The following is a 16,495-nucleotide window of genomic DNA, read 5'->3' as shown; positions in this document are numbered from 1 at the left end:
AATTTATTTTGGAATAAGACTGTAACATAAAGGGCCCTATCATACACCCGGCGCAATGTGGCGCAAGACGCGGCGCAATAGTCTTCTGCTAGTTTCAGCTTGGAGCCGTTTAAATAGCAAATGCATTAGCGCTCATATGTGCGCCCATAGGCGTTCTGCTCTAAAAAAGACCGCTGGCGCGTTGCTATTTTGAGAAACTATAATAGATTTTTCATTAGACCAAAACAAACCCGGTCTAAACTCCAGCGCAGAGTTGCGCCTCGCTTACACACTGCTTAATACACACAAGAGAGCAATAGGCAAATATCTTTACATATGAAAAAATTTAAATATTAAGGATATATATAGGATATAATAAGAATAGATATAGAATATAAATATAAAGGATTAAAATATTACAAAACATATTATTTTCTAGCCTACATAAATATGAAAAATCAATGCTTTTATGTCTTCTTAATCTCGGGAGGCTTTTTCAGTTCATTCATAACAATTTGCTTCTGTATAATGTTATTATTATTAGCAGTATTATTTATTATATCCATATTTATATTTGTTTTATTAAAAACAAGCTTAGATTTGTCCACCTGTCAGGTTTTAGACCATATGGGGCGCAGCATGTGTTTTAGGATATAACTCAGGTTTTTGAGCACACTTTGTTATTATTGTTCATTTATTCGTTTGCTGGAAATTAGAACTGAATTTAGAAATAGCTTTGAAACGAATATTTGCGCTTAACAAACTAAATTAATTATTTATAGGCTAATTGATGTCTGTGCGTAAAGGTTTTCCTATCCAAGAGCGAATGTGAAAGTAATCCATTATCTCTCATTCTCACACAGTAGATGCTCTGTTTAACTGTTTTCTGTTAAAAAAAACTTAACTGTGAACTGTTTGCTTGTGAAATGCTCAGTTTTTCCACTTAGACTTACTTTGCGTCCTGTAAATAGTGAATGCGCTCTTGGCGTGACGCAGCTGGCTCTTAAAGGGAATGGGAGATGAGACTCTGATTGGTTTATTCTCAAAACACACCTATAACTCATTAAGAGAATAAACTCAACCCTTTTAGATCATGCGCCATGGCGCAAAGTGGATTTTCCCATCCTTAAATTAGCAAAAATGCGTTCTGACACGCCCTGAAAGCGTTTTGCGCCCTGCGCATGGACCGTCAAAATAGAGCCCCGAAACATGTGGAAAAAGTGAAGCGCTATCAATACTTTCCAGATGCACTGTACACCTTCTTATATATTTTATTTTAAGTATATATAGTGTCATTAATTGAATATACATCATCATATTGCAGTGCCCCAATATTTTATTTTTATATTTAGAAACATTTATAAAATTCTTAACACTGTCTGACCAAATCAAGCATATCAACCTCATATTAACCACACATAAGCTTTTGCTTTTTGTCAACATTTTTAATGCTAATGTATGCTATTTCCAAACGCGCGCACACACACACACACACACACACACACACACACACACACACACACACACACACACACATGCTGCACTCATACACCAAAGTCCTCAGCGGTACGAGTCTCGCTCTGGCTTTACAGACATCCATCAAGTGAATAAACAGTTGGAGAAGCCTTCCGACAGCCCATCTCGGTTTTGAGTGTCCTTGTGGGTGTTGCTTTTTTCCAAAATGAGGGGAGAGAAGATTAAAATTGTTTTCGAAAATAAACATGTAATTTCATTCTTTATTTTCTCCCTCAATTACAAGGCATGGTCAGAGCAAGCTTGTAGTTTGTGAGAGTTTGGCCCTTACAGTAACACACAGACTATATTTAGCAGTCTGCTCTTCAACTGACCCTGCGTCTGCGCACAAACACACACATATACACACACAATCAGCCAACGCATTAATTTCTGCAATCACCGTATATTGGACTGCGCTGGCTAATTAGATTGGTGCCATAGGGGGCAGTGTTATTTCTAAGGGCATGAATCACGCGGCTGTCCCAAATACGCTAGGAAAGACCACACAGTGATTTATTGGCAGATTTCAATGTTAGATTAGATCATTTCTGGACATCTTAGCAGCCTTTTAATCCACAATCCTATTTAAATAAAGCAGTAAGCTCACCGATGTCTGCTGGATTTTGCTTATGAGGTCTTCATCTTTCGTTTAACAACTTTTAACCTCAGAAAGTTGGAAAAAGTGACTTTTATTATGATTTTTAATAGTGTAAAGTCCTGTATTGTCTGGGATGGTGTTGTATATTACTCTACAAACACCTTGTAATAAACACACACACACACACACACATATATATATATATATATATATATATATATATATATATATATATATATATACATATATATATATACACACACACACACATATATATACACATATATACACACACACATATACACACACACACACACACACACACATATATATATATATATATATATATATATATATATATATATATATTTTTTTTTTTTTTTTTAATTAATTAATTATTATTATTTTTTTCATATTTAAGTCTTATTTTCCTATTACTTTGGATAAATTTTTAATATCTGTGAGATGATGTTACGTGAAAAATGTATGTAATATTAATGTCTGTCCACATAAAACTGTCAAATGTTGTTCATCTAAACTCATACTTTGTCTACCATAATCAGAATCCAGCCCTAAATCAAGTGTAGCATTCTTCAAAATATCTTCTTTTGTGTTCAACAAACAAAATAAGCTTGAAACTAGTGTAGAATAACTAATGATCACAGGATTTTGACTTTTGCCTTCATGGTTGGTTAACATCACATGAATTTGATCAAAATAAATATAGGACACCATCAGAATGACCAGCATAATAAAAAAAAATACAGTTCAGAAAGGGTGTGCCTTTATAAAAAACTACTGAACACGCAAACGTTTAAAGCATATAAACAGTTATAAATTTGTTATATTTTTATAGGAAAAAACTGTTATATTTGTTTACATTATATATATATATATATATATATATATATATATATATATATATATATATATATATATATATATATTTATTTTTTATTTTTATTTTTTTTATTTTTTTTTTTATAATAACGTTTTGTTTTGCTGTCACTTAGGATATATTTGATATTTGTGAAAAGATGTTACTTGGAAAAACATTCATAATAATGATAATATTAATGTCTGTCCACATAAAACTGTCAAATGTTGTTCATCTAAACTCATACTTTGTCTACCATAATTAGAATCCAGCCCTAAATCAAGTGTAGCATTCTTCAAAATATCTTCTTTTGTGTTCAACAAACAAAATAAGCTTGAAACTAGTGTAGAATAACTAATGATCACAGGATTTTGACTTTTGTCTTCATGGTTGGTTAACATCACATGCATTTGAGTAAAATAAATATAGGACACCATCAGAATGACCAGCATAATAAAAAAAAAATACAGTTCAGAAAGGGTGTGCCTTTATAAAAATCTACTGAACACGCAAAGATATAAACCGTGGCTCGCGGTGCCACATGTGGAGGGAACTGCCTTCCCAACGATTTGCATGTGGTTTCCCCATTTGGGCTAATAGCTTTCCTATTTCCCTTTGAGGATCAGAAATCCCACACCCTGAACGGCCTGAAATTGAAAGGAGAGGTGCAGCAGGGGTGTATAAAGAGCCACTGGATGTAAGTAGTTTATTGGGATATCCTTTATCACTCTGAGGAGCTGTAAATGCTTTATCCCCACTAACAGCTTCCTTCAAACGTGCCGCCAAAGCAATCTATAATTAGAGATTTAGTGGGAAACTGAAGGAAAACATGTTGTGTTTTTTATCTTTTCTATTTTGGAGTTTTACATTGAAGCGTCTTCCTCTGGTGGCTGAAGTAATGGGCTGTAAAGGCTCAGTTGATTATTGTGTTAATGAAGGGCGTGTGCGAGAGCTTGCAGATCCAGTTATAAAGTGGTTTTCCTAATAATTCACATCAATATACATTCATGTAAATCAGCTGTTCACTGCTTCAGCTTCAAGGTAGTAAAACTGTGGTGCTTTAAAGGGCCAGTTCACCAAAACATTATGATTCTGCTTTCATTTACTCAATCATCACTTGCTCACTTTAAGAATTGTGTTAGTTGAGTTTAAAATACAAATATCTTTGGTAACACTTTACAATAAGGTTTATTAGTTAATGCATTTACTAACATGAGCTAATCATGAACAACACATGTACAGCATTTATTAATCATAATTGAACATTTACTAATGCATTATTAACATCCAAGTGCATGCTTGTTAACATTAGTTAATGCACCATGAGTTAACATGAACTAACAATGAACAACTGTATTTTCATTAACGAACGTTATCTAACATAAAGAAATACAGTAGTAGATGTATTGTTCATTGTTTGGTCATGTTAGTAAATGCATTAATTAACATTAACTAATGAACCTTATTGTAAAGTGTGACCATAACTTCTTATATATTTCCATTTTACATTTAATTAATTCCGTATACATCATAATTTTACAATGCCCTAAAAGTTTATAATAATAATAATAATAATAAGGTCTGTCCACATAAAACCATTCATTTGTTTACTACACTCACTGGCCACTTTATTAGGTACACCCTACTAGTACCGCGGGTAGACTCCCTTTCGCATTGAGAACTGCCTTAATCCTTTGTGGCGTAGATTCAACAAGCTACTGGAAACATTCCTCAGAGATTTTGCTCCATATTGTCATGATAGCATCACACAGTTGCTGCAGATTTGTCGGCTGCACATCCATGATGCCAATCTCCCGTTCCACCACATCCTAAAGCTGCTCTATTGGGTTGAGCTCTGGTGACTGTGGAGGCCATTTGAGTACAGTGAACTCATTGTCATGTTCAAGAAACCAGTCTGAGATGATTGAGCTTTATGACATGCTGCGTTATCCTGCTGGAAGTAGCCATCAGAAGATGGAGACACTGTGCTCATAAAGGGATGGACATGGTCAGCAGCAATACTCAGGTAGGCTGTGGCGTTGATGCTCAGTTGGTACTAATGGACCCAAAGAAAATCTCCCCCACACCATTACACCACCACCACCAGCCTGAACCGCTGATACAAGGCAGGATGATCCATGCTTTCATGTTGCTGATGCCAAATTCTGACCCGACCATCCGAATCTGTCAGCAGAAATGGAGACTCATCAGAGCAGCAACGTTTCTCCAATCTTCTATTGTCCAGTTTTGGTGAGTCTGTGTGAATTGTAGCCTCAGTTTCCTGTTCTTAGCTGACAGGAGCGGCACCCGGTGTGCTCTTCTGCTGCTGTAGCTCATCCGCCTCAAGGTTGGACGTGTTGTGTGTTCAGAGATGCTCTTCTGCAGAGCTCGGTTGTAACGAGTGCTTATTTGAGTTACTGTCGCCTTTCTATCAGCTGGAACCAGTCTGGCCATTCTCCTCTGGCCTCATCAACAAGGCATTTGCACCCACAGAACTGCCGCTCACTGGATATTTCCTCTTTGTCGGAGCATTCTCTGTAAACCCTAGAGATGGTTGTGCGTGAAAATCCCAGTAGATCAGCAGTTTCTAAAATACTCAGAGCAGCCCGTCTGGCAGCAACAACCATGCCACATTCAAAGTCACTTAAATCCCCTTTCTTCCCCATTCTGATGCTCGCTCTGAACTGCAGCAGATCGTCTTGACCATGTCTACATGCATTGAGTTGCTGCCATGTAATTGGCTGATTAGAAATTCGTGTGAACAAATAGACAGGTGTACCTAATAAAGTGGCCAGTGAGTGTACATTTAAAAGGTTAAAATGAAATTCAAAGTAGTCAAAAAAGATCCTTTTCTTAAATATTCAAGCTCATTTAATATACAGTATAAAGCCCTTATAGGCATTTTCTGGAATAACCAACTTTATACCAAACTATACCGTTACTGTAAAATAAACGTTCTCATACTAGGATGTGAAATTTTGGTCACACCGTCCTGCCTTAAATCAAGTGTAGTTTTTTGCCGCCATCCCTTTTTTATATTCATCCGGACTCCTGCGACTGCACCATTAGCTGAAATATCAGCGTTTTATAGACCTTATATATAAACGCTAATAGCCTTGCATGATGCATTGTGGAGCAGTTTTGGGTTTTTAAGGTCTATATGCTTTCATCATTAGTCCGTATCAGAGTACAGAGAGGATTTCATTGTGGTTGAATGAGAATCAATGGAATAATTCTCCCTGAATTCCTCTCCGAGCCCGGGACCCTCAGCAAATTAAACTTCTTAATAACGCTGCCACGCAAGGAAAAAGTGAAATGATTAGATGGAAATGTGGTAAGAGGGAGATACAGGGTCAGGGACAAACTCGCCTCACAGCGAGATGGCTTTTTCCAGAGCGTGTGGTCACAAAAACACAGGAATTTCTATGGAAAAATAAGTGAGAACGACTGTCAGATGGGGTAAAACGGGAAAAAAACTTAACATAATCTACCTTTCTGCAATAAAATTGGGTCGTGCATTACGCAGGTCATTAACCGAAGACACTCATGAATTGGATGTAAAGCTGTGTGGGGCCTGAAGGAGCCAGTCTGATCATAACAAAGAGGGCAATTTTATGAATTACTGGTTACTCAGCACTCTAGACTATACTAAACATGGCACCGATACACCGCTACTGCTGCTGTCCGCCTCCGTCAGCTCCACCACAAGTGTCCTCCACTAATCATCAGTTTAACATCACTCATGGACTGACCCAAACACTGCAGCAGCTCTAAGAGCAAACTATGCAAAGAGTATGAGAGGATATACTGCTTTAGTTTAAAGGAGACCTTTATTATGCACCTTTTATATGGGAAATAAGTCCCTAGAGTGTGTAGTGAAGTTTCAGCTCAAAGTAGCACACAGATAATGCTTAATTAGGGTGTTTTCACACCTGCCTTATTTATTTGATTGAATAGCACTAGAGTTCGTTTCCCCTTTTGGTGCGGTTCGTTTGGGCAGGTGAGAATGCAGCAATCGTACTTGAGTGCGCACCAAAAGCGGACCAAATAAGTGTACCGAGACCTGCTTGAAGAGGTGGTCTCGGTACGCTTTCAAACGAACCCTGGAGCGGTTCGTTTGTGGTGAGAATGTGATCCGTACTAAAACAGGTCCAACCGCAAAAAAGTACTGCGACTTTTGGACTAATCCAGCTGCCGTAGGCCGATGCGCTGTGCATTATGGGATATGGAGGAAAAATATTGTTGACAGCACTTTACCAACAGAGAGAGAGAGAGGGGAAAACATTACCTGATGGATCGTTGGTAATATTTCCGCAAGATGAGCATGTTTCAGTTTAGCTAAATTAATTCACGCCTCCTCCTGAAGTGACGAGCGATGCATTAAACACTGTTTTCCAGCCGCGGCCGCGCTTCATTCTCGAAATGTATAGTTTGTCTAAAGCAGGGATACAATCAGTCAGCGCAGTCGTCCCTCCATAGTAAAAAACGGCATTTCGTGTCTGCCGGTTTTGTTTACCTGCGGGAGTTCATTGGCATTTTCCCGCACGTGAATTCTGACCAATCAATAAGCAGTTTAGGAAATATGTTCAACAACTTCTGGCCAATGAGAGTTGTGGATTTTGTCAGATGACTGCATTTCGGTTTGTTTCAACTGGTTCGGACCAAAGCCAGCAGTGTGGTGTGAAAACGACCCAAAGACGGAAGAAAATGCAACAATGTATCATTTATTGCCCTTGGTCCGGACCAAATGAAGCGAACTAAGGGTGCTTTCACACCCAAGTTCGTTTGACGTCATAGTGCGGTAAGTTTAGCTAGTGTGAATGCGTCTTCTGAACCCTGGTGCAGACCCGTGAACTGTACCCGAGTCCGCCTGAAAGAGGTGGTCTGGGGTACGGTTCATGCGAACTCTGGTACGGTTCACTTCAGATGTGAATGCAATCGTACCAAATAACGGAAGTGAACTATACTGAACTGCCAACTGTACAACAAACTATTGTTTTCATAACGTTCGTTTGTTCATGTGTGTGTCTTGTTTCGTACCTTGTTGACACGCGCAGGACTGAGCCAGGGCAAACACAGTGATGTCTGCTTGTCTCCTCCAAAAACAGCTTCTGCAGACGCTGTGTGACGTTCTGAATATGCATAATATTTTTGCGGCAGATGGACGCAAGTTGCTTTCTGTATGTCCAAAAGCTTTCATGACCAGGATGTGTGGAAGTCTTCCCATTTCGGCGCTTGCTTGCGTAGCCATCACCTAGCAACGGCTGTAAACAAAACAGCAGCTCGATGACGCAAGCGTACCGGGGTTCAGAAGGACAAAAGACAGTGTGAACACAAACCAAGGAGGTGGCAAGGGGAGACAATCGAACTTGGGTACGGTCCAGACAAATGAACCAAGTGTACTCACACTAGGTACAGTTGCCTCGAACCGGGCCAAACCACGATTGTCCCCCCTCCCGTCTCCCCCGACAGCCCGCGCTCACACCACAAACGGGCTTCGGCACGCTTACGTCATCACTGCTGTGCTGTTCAGTGAGAAGCGCTCTCTCACTCAGCAGCACAGTGGAGATTTCTCTAGTTATATCGTTTCAGTGGTTTGATATGCAGTGACATGCAGTCAAATATTTCGCCAAACAGTCCTTAGGGATGCGGTGACACGCAGTCAGATATTTCGCCGAACAGATCCGCCACTTTTGGCGCTCATAAACAATCATAAAGCCCTCGTGCTGCAGGAATGAGGAGGTCTGCTGAAGGTGCAGCTGTGGTGCAGTGAGGGGTTTGCGTCTTTAATAAACTACGGCAGTTTGCGTTCACTGAACAGTAAGAATGATTAATAAAACCATATGAAACAGCCCCGTAAAAGTCACGTCTCGCTTTCAGTTTCGGGCTTTGGCGCATTTTGCACTCACACACAAGCGTACCGCGCCAAAGCCCAAGTGAACCGCGCTCAGGCACACCTCTTCCAACCGGGCCAGGGCCGGCCAAGTGAACCGGGCTTGAGCCTGATTCAGCGCACTCACACTTCTCAAACGATCCGGGAAACAGGCCTGGGCACGGTACGGATGGCATAGTGTGAGTAAGCCCTAACTCTCTGAAACTGACCCTTTTAGGCTTTGAGCCTAATTGTAGAGTTTTGGTGATTGTTGCTTTAAATTTAAATGAGATTGTGCTGTTTATAAAAGAGGCCGGGGCCAAATATGCATATGTATCAGCATAGCAGTGCTCATCAGGTCTGCATGTGTGCTACAGTGTCAGTCTATGGAGACTCCTGTCACTATGCTTCATCTTAAACTCCACATCTATAATCCTCTTAGTCTATTCTGCCATCATCTTCAGCAGCTCAAACACTCTAATGGCTAATGGACAGACGGCTGCTTCTCACTCAGGGCTGCTGTTTATGCTAATGAGGGAGAGATGGGCACTAGTGGGCGGGGCTGGGTTTAAACCTCTTATAAAAGTCATTTTTGCATAATAGGTCAGCTTTAAGACACAATGGGCTGTACACATAGCAAGTGTTTTTCAGCTACCGATAAACTTCCGGTGAAAGACTAGAGTGACTATTTTCAATTTTATAAGATTCTTTTTACGGCATCAATAATGTAATTTAAATAAACTATAATCCCTTAAATAGACTTCAGAGTTCATTTACTTCATGGGTGTCAAACTCAGTTCCTTGAGGGCCACTGCCCTCCACAGTTTAACTCAGGGGTGTCCAAACTCGGTCCTGGAGGGCCTGGAGGGCCGGCGTCCTGCAGATCTCCAACTTGCCTCAACACACCTGCAAGGATGTTTCTAGAAAGCCTAGTAAGAGCTTGATTAACTAGCCCAGGTGTGTTTGAATGGGGTTGGAACTAAACTTTGCAGGACACCGGCCCTCCAGGACCGAGCTTGGACATGCCTGATTTAGTTCCAACCCTGCTTCAACACACTTTACCTGCAGATTTCAAACAAGCTTAAAGGACTCAGTTAGCTTGATCAGGTGTGTTTAATTAGGGTTGGAACTAAACTGTGCAGAGCTGTGGCCTTCAAGGAACTGAGTTTGACACCTGTGCTTCAGTTGTTTTGTTACGTTCGCTTGCAGAACGTATTTTGGGTATATGTGTGTGTATATTGGATGATCTGCAATTTGTGCTGATGATGTTGATCACTAACGCTGGGTTTGCACCACCTATCGCTGGTCGGCGTAGCGTTTAAAAAACTACAATGGCGATCTCTCTCTCTCTCTCACGCTCCTTCTCGCTCTTACTCTTTCTGAGGGTCTCTGTGAGGACAGTCTCTCTAGTGAGGGCTAGTCTGAGAGAATTGTGTTCTGCTTGTGTTTAATGCTCTTGTCTAAAGTTTTGAGATCTGAAAGTGCAATGTGTTTGCTTATGAACTTGTCCAGTTAACAATTCATCACACAGCGGGATTAGTTGTACAGGGTGTTACAATTAAGCCACACAATGTTGGACACCTTTTAAACGTACAAAATATTTTTTTTAATTTTGAGTGTAATGTTGAGAACTGGGTGAGGGAGTGGCACAGTAGGTAGTGCTGTCACCTCACAGCAAGAAGGTCGCTGGTTCGAACCTCGGCTCAGTTGGCGTTTCTGTGTGAAGTTTGCATGTTCTCCCTGCCTTTGCGTGGGTTTCCTCCAGGTGCTCCGGTTTCCCCCACAGTCCAAAGCCATGCGGTACAGGTGAATTGGGTAGGCTACATTGTCCGTAGTGTTTCCCAGAGATGGGTTGCGGCTGGAAGGACATCCGCTGTGTAAAAACTTGCTGGATAAGTTGGTGGTTCATTCCGCTGTGGCGACCCCGGATTAATAAAGGGACTAAGCCGACAAGAAAATGAATGAAATAACTGTTGAGAAATTTTTAAATAATTTTTTAAAATTAAAAATATTATTTAAAAATATTTTATTGCTAATACTACAATTAAATGCATGGTATAATAATGGATAAATGCAAATAAATCCAAATGTGTTTATCCAATAAATAAATAAACATACTGTGCCATGTAGAATAAAAAATAAATTAAGCCAAGTGCTGAGGAGATATAGCTACTATTTAAAGTAAACTGGATTTTAATTAATTGTGTAAAATCTGCCTTTTTAGGCATGTGTAACAACTAACCCCCTGTCTGTAACATCTAGCCCCAGAGGTGGGGTAAATAGTAATATTTTTACTCCTAGCACTTTTGGGAATACTGCACAGAAACCATAGGTCCGACGATCATACAACCAGTGCTCATTTGTAGGAGAGGCCTGTGTGTTGCTGGTAAAAAACAAATGGTTTGTCTAAGCCCATTACTTTGTTCATTATTTGACCAAAACCAAAAAGTGCTACTTTGTGTTTCGCTCTCCCCGACTGTATAATATTATAAGCAGGCCTAAAGCATCTAATCATTACAGAATATTTGCAGGGAAACTTTTAAAGGTATTTTTAAAAACTTTGTAATGTCAATTTAGCACAAAACTAACGTTAAAGAGTTTCAAAAATGCATTTGTATTGTTTGAGGGGTAACCTGCACATTTTGATGATCTTCAGAGAGCCCAAACCAGCAGGTTCCAGTAAAGTAAGCACATTATACCTAAAGAGAGCCCTTCCTTTAAACACCAAAACAAAAATATAACAAAAATATATGCATATTCTCAATAGAAATATGAAATCATGTACATTTCCATTGATTCAACAGTTTAGTGTAAAAGACTCTTCAGTTTATTAGTTTTTAACCATGTATGGTGTTTGCAGTACTTACAATCTTTAAATAAACCCAAATAATAAGTAATACAGGCATAAAGTGGACCAAACAAGTTTTATAAAACGTAATAAATCTGAAATCATTAAACGTGCTGATTTGTGTCAAGTGCTTAACATTTAAACGTTTCAAAAATACATTTCATGGAAAATAAAACAATTTTTTGAGGGGTGACCTGCACGTTTTGATGATATTCATCCATATAGAAAGAGCCCAAACCAGCAGGTCCCAGTAAAAATAAGCACATTATACCTAAAGAGAGCCCTTCCTTTAAACACCAAAACAAAACACGGCAGGTCAGAAACCCACAGCGAGTGCTGGAGGAGATCTCGGACCACCCAGCGCTGCACCCACACCCTGCAGCTACAGCTACTGACATCAGTAAGAAAAACACAGCTTCCACCTCCACACCGTACACTCTTCTGTCCTCACTCGGATACTCAAAGGCTGTATAGTAGTTTAAATTAAGTGTTTTATTCTTAAATTATGACATAATATATCTGATATCATTACAGTTTGATAGGTTAAAAAAATAATCAAGGTTTTTATCCAAACAACAAATTTCTGTGAATTCAATAATCGTACACCATGAATAGGCATGGGCCGATGATGATATCCTCTTAGGGCCTGAGTGTCCACATATCTGGACAGCACAATTTTAGCTTATAAGTGGCTATTTTAAAATACTTTGAATGTTTTATATTTTGTTACAGACATACAGTGTCATCCTGCAGCATATGAAATGTCCCAAACCCTATTTTTAGCTGTACAAAATGAGGAAAAAGGTTGTTTTTACTCTCTGATAGTCAAATCAAGTAAAAAAAAAAAAAATCTGTGTTAAATATGCATTAAAAAAATTCAGGAAAAAGTGTTTTATGTAAATTGGCACCACGAGTCCTCATATATGGACATCATTTTTCTCTGAAAGTGCATCATATCAAAAGATGATACTTAGATTTTTATTCTATTTAGTTTCCAATAAGCCCAAACAGCAAAGAGAAATAAAAAATGCAAGTAAAAAAATCCGCCTGATCTCATGAGAAAACATAAGTATTTTACGTTTTGTCAGTTTAGTGGCTAATTCATATGAATTTGAGTTCAGTCGTTTGAAATTGTACGATTTTAAAAAGGAGGCGTGGCCCCTAACCCCACCCCTAAACCCAACCATCATGAGCAAATCGTACTAAATTGTACAAATTAGATCGTACGAATTAATACGAATTAGCCACTAAATGAAAAAGTTACGAATTGCAGTGAGATTGTGTTGAAAAAAACACCTCGGGCATTAAGAGGATATGTAAACCTCGTATGAAAATATCACGGTTTCACAGTATTGTGGTTACTGTTCTAAATATATTATTTTTAAATATCTGGATAAAAAAAAAAAAAAAAAACTTTTCCCCTTTTGAAACACTGGAGCAGTCAACATGTCAGGGGAAATAAATCAAATGAATTATTGACTTTAGTTTCAAAAGCACGGATTTCTTTACAATTTAAAACAGCTTCTTTGGAGATGTTTTCTGCTGGAGATAATGGTGTCCTAAGAAACAAACAAACAAAAAAACAACGTAAAAAAAAAATCTTACATATACTGTGGAAACGGTATAGCAGAAAATTGGCGGTTTTAAAATCTTGACTTTTCGAAACCGCGGTGTACCTTGAAAATGTTTATCGGCTCATGCCTAACTATAGTTAGGCTGTAACAAAATATAAAACATTCAAAAACTTTAGTTAGTTTTGACATGTCTTTAAAACAAGACAGGATTACTTTTTGATCTTGAAAATCTTTCTTGATTTTAAGAATTTTTAGATATTTGCTCTACAAACAATAAATAATATGCCAATATTAAGTGAGTTTTTCCTTAAAACAGGCCAAATAATCTGCCAATGGGGTAAGCAAAAAAATCTTGTTTTTCCTTTTGACGTAAGATTTTTTTGCTTACCCCATTGGCAGATTATTATGCCTGTTTTAAGGAAAAACTCACTTAATATTGGCATATTATTTCTCAAAACAAGATAATATGTTTTGCTTGTCTAGAGAATTCTCCTTTATTTGAGAATCTTTAGATATTTAGACTCAAAACAAGACAAAATATCTAAATAAGAAAAGCATTTTTTGCAGCGTAATCACTGTCGTCACTGCAGTTATCATCTTGTTTGTAGAGCAAATATCTAAAAATTCTTAAAATCAAGAAAGATTTTCAAGATCAAAAAGTAATCCTGTCTTGTTTTAAAGACATGTCAAAACTAACTAAAGTTTTTCTTTAAAACAAGCAAAATAATCTTGTTTTCGCTTTTAAATAAAATTATTTTGCTTGTTTTTGAGAAAAGCTTACTTAATTTTAACATTATAACTGAAAACAAGACAATATTTTTACCTGTCTTGCTTGTAATAATTTTTAATTTAATAATTTTTAGATATTTGCACTAGAAACAAGACTGCAACCTTAAGAACATCATTTTACTAACACTGTAAACATCATGAACTCAAAATTAATGAAGTTAACTTAATTGTTTAAACAAATTTTAGTGGACTTGACATAAAACTCTTAAGTTAACTCTTAAGACACCAAAAAAAAAAAAAAAAACTACTGCACTGTAAAACATTATATGATCAATTAGTCAAGACAGCATGTTTTTAGTTCATTGTAACTCATAAAACTAAGTTAACCATGTTGTAACTTAATTTGGTAAGTTATGCAAGCTGTTTTAAGTCAGTTTAACACCACATAAGTTCAGTGGACTCATAGGGTTAATTTGATTCAGCTTAAAAAATTTAAGTCAACCAGGGTTTTTTACAGTGTGAGGATACACATTGCAATATCGATGCTCAAATGATATATTGTCAGACCATACTGAGGAGTTTATATATATTCTGACACATATATTATACACACTACATGCACACGGTGCAAAAACGAGATGAGCTTAAGTATATTTAAACCAAAATGTCCAACTACAAAACGTGCTGACCAATTCATTAAGCACTTCATTAAACTTCATCTATATGTTCTTCACACTACACACACACACACACACTACACACACACTCAAACACACGCTGAAAAAAATAAGAAAATACGAGAGAAACAGGACAGTTTGAGTCTGGAATGGAGGAAGTGACTGTAAACAGACTTTCCCAGATGCTCAGAGCGAATGCCACGCAGTCTGGCCTCCAAAATAAAGCCGAATGCTTTCACTTCCACGCGGTCTGAGAGCCGCTCTAAATCCGGAGGCCTGGCCTGCAGAGGCGCGCGTCCCCCCGCAGAGAGGAGCAGCGGTGGGTGTGGCCCCTGAGGACATGGTTTTTGAGGGGGCCCCTCCCGAATGCTCAGCTGCATGCCAGCGCCCAAGGGCTCCAGTCTGCCTGACCAAAACCACCGCCAGCTACCCACGCCACGTTACACAGGCCAGCTGGTGGACGACGCCCCCTACTGGAGCTGCCACAAACAGCTCACTATCCACCTGTAGATGCGCAATGCACACAGCGAACATGCTCTTGCATATATCTATCATCGCATGCATGCACTGCACAAAATGCTTCTCTTACTTGTCTTGATTATAGTCCAAATATCTAACAAATTATAAACCAAGAAGCATTTTTTTTTAGACAAGCACAAATATTTTCTTGTTTTCAGAAGTAATGAGTCAAAATTAGGTGAGTTTTCTTCTTAAAACAAGCTTATAATCAGCCAATATAGGGTAAGAAGAACAATCCTACTTCAAAGCTAAACTAGATTTTTTTTTACCTCACTGGCACATTAGTTTGCTCGTTTTAAGGAAAAACATGTTTATTTTTGCCACATTATGCTTTTCTTACACATTTCACACCACATCCATGCACAGCACAATAAATGCTTTTGTTTTGTTTCTAGCCCAAATCAGGGTTCAACAATAAAGACTGCCCGATGAGCAGCGTGAGAGATGTTCGAGACAGTAGAGAGAATCATTACTGGCCCGATCAGGCCACTGCTGCCTTGTCACAAAATTTTCATTTGCCTGTGACTATTTGTCAGTATCTTAGAATCGAGACACAATTTGTGCTTTTAAGTCTTTGACACCACGTTTTCTGTGAAGTCGTAAACAGCATATTGCTTTTTGGTTCCTTGATTGGATGCTGGATGTTGCGAGAATGCCTGGTAAAGACCAGTACAGTGAAGAGACGACAACATCAAATTATGAGGCTAAAAGAAATGTCTGTTAGTGACGTTGTGGAAACAGATATTCACATAAAACACAACAATAATAAAAGATGTTTTGTATAGTTTTCTGTCACTTTTAAGTCAGACACCTTTTGTTTTGCAATAAAACTCCTGCACATTTTCCATACTGCTATTTTTTACTGCTGAACATTTTAAACATATTTCAATTCTAGATTCACAGACATCATTTTTGACACATTATTTAAAATATGTGGCTAAAAAATAGCTATTTTTTAGTTTATTTATTTATTTTGGTGAGACCAGTAAAAATCTTGGCAGGGCAAGTAATAATCTGAACCGCTGGTCCAGTCGAGCCAGTAGAAAACGTCCTTTGTGTTGAACCCTGCAAATATCTACAAAAGCTTAAATTAAGAAGCATTTTCTAGACAAGCACAAATATTTTCTTGTTTTTAGAAATAATGAGTCAAAATTAAGTGAATTTTCTTCTTAAAACAAGCTAAATAATCTGCCAATATAGTGTAAGAAGAATAATCCTACTTCAAAGCTAAAACTAGATTATTTTTCTTACCTCACTGGCAGATAAAGAATGAACATGCATATTTTTGACACTAAAGATGCTTTTCT

At 38.1% G+C, this 16,495-nt stretch overlaps 3 protein-coding genes across 9 annotated transcripts in view; 1 reads left to right on the top strand and 2 right to left on the bottom strand.

The window, feature by feature from the left end:
• LOC147843705 (uncharacterized) overlaps positions 1–16,495 on the top strand; it is a 999,056-nt gene that overhangs the window by 313,596 nt on the left and 668,965 nt on the right. The gene's annotated exons all lie outside the window — the stretch shown is intronic.
• Positions 1–16,495, bottom strand: part of ralgapb (Ral GTPase activating protein non-catalytic subunit beta) — a 471,588-nt gene that overhangs the window by 109,903 nt on the left and 345,190 nt on the right. The window lies entirely within an intron of this gene.
• sp7 (Sp7 transcription factor) overlaps positions 1–16,495 on the bottom strand; it is a 53,669-nt gene that overhangs the window by 29,882 nt on the left and 7,292 nt on the right.

The sequence above is a fragment of the Danio rerio genome, chromosome 6 (genome assembly GCF_052040795.2).
Source record: "Danio rerio strain M-AB ecotype USA chromosome 6, GRCz13ab, whole genome shotgun sequence".
Classification (NCBI taxonomy): domain Eukaryota; kingdom Metazoa; phylum Chordata; class Actinopteri; order Cypriniformes; family Danionidae; genus Danio; species Danio rerio.
The sequence above is the reverse complement of the archived record's forward strand: the minus strand, read 5'-3'. Positions and strand labels throughout refer to the sequence as shown.